Here is a 4,632-nt window from a genome sequence, read left to right as displayed (position 1 = left end):
AAATTTATAATCAGATATATTAAATGATTTGAGAACAAGAATATGCCTTTGGAAGTATTCAGCTAGAATAATTAGACTTGTAGGATTGGTAAGGTTATGATGCTATAGGCTAATGCTACCGTTTGGAATATGTTGAAGTTAAGAAAAGTCAGAACTTAAATGTATTGCCAAAAGAGGGGTAACTGATTTTGGGGTTTAACTCTGCCTGATTTTGCTTAAATTGAAGTTAGAAGATGACTCTTTTTCATAGCTACTGTCTGAAGAAATTGATAGGAATAACTAAACACACTCCAACTGTTAACTTGCATCCCAGCATGTGATATGATTCTTAGTTTTATGAGATTGTGTTTGTTTATATAGATCAAAGGATATTTTCAATGTGGATTGGAAAAGCATACTTATTTATTTCTGGACCTTGTAATTGTTTGTTCAGTTTGAGTCCCTCAATTTAGAAACTTATTGTGATGTTACTTCAATAAGTTTCTGGCATATATAGACAGGATGGCTCCCAACATGAATACGCATTCCTAGCATAAAGGTGATAGTATGTCTTATGGTGAAGAATGGTGTTCTTGTAGGGTGGGAGGGGTACAAGCAATGCGAGCAAGTCACTATCGAGGTGTGCGAGGACTTGGAGAAGCAAAATGAGGCGTTGCTCACCGAGTCGGAGAGGCAAAATGCAGCGTCTGGCGCTGAGTTAGTGAGTTGAGGGCTTATTTTGAGAAAAAGTGAGAGGTTGTTAGAACAGATTATGAACCTTAGTGAACAAGTTAACGAATGGAGAAAAAAGTGTAAAACAATATTATTACTTTTATGTAATTTTTGAGTTTTTGTTATTCTTTATTTTATTTCATATGATTTTATTTAATGAATTATCCATATAATAATTTGTAAAAATAATAATATTAAAATTTATAATAAAATACTGATTTGCTAGCACAAAAGTGCTAGCAAAAGAGGCGAAATTCCAATCACCGCAAACTTTCTAGCACATTGGAGGTACTCACAAATTTGCGAGCACAACATAGCTAGGTCCCATCTTCGCCTTTTTGCTAGCGCAAGATGCCCGCAAAAGAACTTGTGCTAGAAAATCCGTCACAACTTTGCGACGAGCGTTATAGCTAGCACACACTGTGCTCGCAATGTGCTAGCAAATTGAAATGGTGCGAGCACGTTTGAAAGCTTTTTGCTAGCACGAGGGTGCTAGCAAATGACCGCATTTTTTGTAGTGCATGTACTACTACTTTACATTAAAAATAGATTTGTATAGCAATGAAAAAAAATTATTCTACAAATATTCACATTTATAAAATATTGATCATTTTATACACAATTTTTTGTTTGTAACTTTTTGAAAAATAAACGAGAAAGTTTCCGTATATAGAAATGTGATTAATTTTTAAAAAAATTAAAAAAAGAGACAATTTTCATACATGGAAAAGGTATTACTACTACTTCATCTAATGCTACGCACAGTTTTCTTTTTTCCTCATCCAAACTACTCGCACTATTTCTATTTTAAGTAAGAATTAAATAAATTAATAAAAACATTAGAGTTAATTAAATATTCTTGTGTTTTCTTATTACATTTAAAATACTAATTTAATTAAACTAATAACTCAATCCTTATTTTACAAACCAAAATGAAAGTGAAAGTAAAAAGGAATGGAGTAGTATAATATAGAGAAAACTGTCAATATAACCATGAAAGTTGGTCAAATTATAACTCGATTAGCCTACAATTTAAGTGGACTTGACCCAAAACTTGATGAACTATAACTAGACTAGTTAATCTTTTCGCACTTGATTAAACTAATGTATTAATTTAACAGCAGAATGCTCACATTTTGGGTACATGCTAATATGAGCGAACCAAAAATATACGATCAAGTATAATCATTCCCCAAATTGTAATAGTAATAACTAAACTAGGCATAAGTATTAAATGTGATATATAACGATGAAAGAAAAGTTAACGAAATAAAAATCAATCTTCTTTGTTTTCTTTGGAGGCATCCATTAATCTTCTTTGTTGCTCAAACCTTTTCAAGACTCCATCCATGGCAATGTCGAAAGCATCTTCAATTCCACCTAGATTGGCATTGGGTTTGGAATACAAGAATTTTGGCAAAAATTCAATGATTCTCCCTCTCATCCTCATCACCTCCTCTTTGCTATATTTGTCTAGTGTTCGTTTGATAATGGACGTATCATTTCTCACAATATCATTATCGATGAATATTGAGTATTCAGAGGCATTTTTAGGCAAATGCCACTCATATTGATACTCAAAGCTCCCCCTCCAAAATAAACGCGGATCGAACCGCCAACATGCAATCGTACATGGATCTCCGGGTCAACCCGTCTCCTTTCGGTTGTAGGCAAAAATCCGAACCGAGAAACGCCTCGAGTATAGCCGGAGCTCCATCGGAGCAATGCGTCTCCGAGCAATCCACGACCCTACAAGACGACGTTTCTTTCTTACAATATTCCATGAGGATGCTCCGGAAGTCGTTCCGGATCCTTTCCCGGGTCGCCCGACAAAAGTAAAGAGGCTGGATCTTTGGCTGGCCCGGATCCAGGCCTGCCATTGGCGGATATCGGATTCGGATCTCGGGTGGAAGGCGGTCGGGTAGGGCACGCTGAACTCGAGGCTGTCCCACCGGAATCTCTCGACGGTGAGGCGGAGGACGTTCTTCATCAGCGGCATGTAGAGGAGGCTGGAGCCCCACTCGGTGTCGTTGTCGGTGAGGCGCCGGAAAGCCCACGTCAGCCGCCGAGCATGAGGAAATGATCCGACCCGTTTGAGTTGCGCCAAGCGGGTTGATTTTTGACCCAATTGAGCATGGCGGCGGCGTGGCGATCGCGGTCCTTGGCGGTGGAGTTGGAGAAGAGGTAGTTTCGGACGGCGAGGCCGGCGTAGAAGGGAATGTAGAAGGCGGCGGCTTGGGCGGGGTTGGAGGTGGTGCATCGGTAGCTGTTGATGCGGTCGTGGTAGATGACTTCGGCGGCGTACATGTCTGTCCAGTACCAGGCGGCGGAGAGGCTGAGAGGAACGGCGGCGTCGAGGCCGGTGGCGGGAGGGCCGAGGCCGCCATTGGAGACGGCGTGGTAGTTGTGGAGGAGGTCTTTATTTAGGATTGGGGGGAGGGCGTAGACATAAATCCGGCCGTGTTTGCAGGCGGCGGCGGCGGATTCCCAGTGGAGAAAGAGGGGGTGCAAGGAACCGTTGAGGAAGAGGGTGATGAGAAGCTGAAGGAGGATCATGAGGGCGAGCCATGCACAGTGGTGGAGGGATTTCTTCCAAGGGGTACTGGTGGCGCTAGGCAACATGGAGGCTGGCGGCGGAGGGGCGGTGGTTTAGAATATTCGGCTAATTCTTCTATTTGATTTTTAATTTGTTTTGGAAATGATGGAGTATTTATATGAAAACATGCGGAGCCATTTAATCACAAATCCTTTGCTTGGTTAAAGGATACTCACTCCTTTTCTTGTTAATAAATGCACACGGAGTTTAAGAATAGTGTGTTAAATAAATGGTGAAAAAAGTAAGAGATGGATAGAGAATAAAGTAAAAAGAAAATTAATTTTTACTAAAAATAGAAATGACTCAATTAACTTGAAACTTACAAAAATAGAAAGAAAGTAGTATTGAGTTCGGATATTAATACAGACATATGACATATATTAAATCATGCCATTTATGATAAATTGATAACCTAACCAAGTCCTAAAAAGATATTTAGAATAAGGCTTAAAGTTTTAATAACCAAATTACAAAAAAAGTAAAATAAAACTCTCAAAATTGATGAGGCCCAAGACTGCCCTCGCGCGTGTGTTGAATTTTGTCAACACTTTAATTTGTAGAAGCTACACGAAAAATATACTTATATTCATATTGTTGTTTAAAGTATGTTAAGTATTGTTTTTTGTAAATAATATTTGAGATGTTAAAATATGAAGTAGATTGTGTGGCAAAATGTACGTATTAATGATAAAGTTTGATTTTACCACAGATGACAAAGCCCTGATTTTGACCTTGATTGTAATTGTGTTTAATTTTTAGTTGATTTTGATAACTTAACAATATTTGCAATAATCATGCTTACCTTCGCCTTAATTAAGTTTTAATATCTAGAATTTTCCTAACTTATTTTGGTATTTTGGCGCCATTTAGTATTGTTTTTTTTGCTTTCTTTTTTCTTTTTTCTTTTTCTAATCTATCTATACCTATACTTATGTAAAAGGCAACTTTTGGGAGTAATAATGTAAATGTGGATTGTGATATGAGATGGAGGATTGTTCTTAACGGTTTTTAATTGAAACATAATTGGTATTAAGTGCGATCAAGACTTTGAGTTTGAATATTTGATGTAAATTAAACTATTTAGATAATAATTTCTTAATTTTATTTTATACAAATTAATTCCTTTATATAATCATGATTTTATCCTTATTATTTGATGCGCAGTAATTGTCTGTTATCTGATGTCTCTTCAACTCAGGTTTAAGTGTGGATCAATAGTGTTTATGTTTATCTATTTCTGATGCATGTCTACTACACATCGGCGACGATAAGAGGTTGATGAATATATGCTCCGACACGTGTTCAACTTTTATTAATTCTACAAT

General features: G+C 37.4%; 1 pseudogene; it reads right to left on the bottom strand.

The window, feature by feature from the left end:
- Positions 1–1,987: 1,987 nt before the first annotated feature.
- On the bottom strand, positions 1,988–3,333 carry LOC121788967 (annotated as a pseudogene).
- Between the last annotated feature and the right edge of the window lie 1,299 nt (positions 3,334–4,632).

Source organism: Salvia splendens, unplaced genomic scaffold, assembly GCF_004379255.2.
Source record: "Salvia splendens isolate huo1 unplaced genomic scaffold, SspV2 ctg1179, whole genome shotgun sequence".
In the NCBI taxonomy this organism is placed as follows: domain Eukaryota; kingdom Viridiplantae; phylum Streptophyta; class Magnoliopsida; order Lamiales; family Lamiaceae; genus Salvia; species Salvia splendens.
This window is presented reverse-complemented; position numbering and strand designations above follow the sequence as displayed.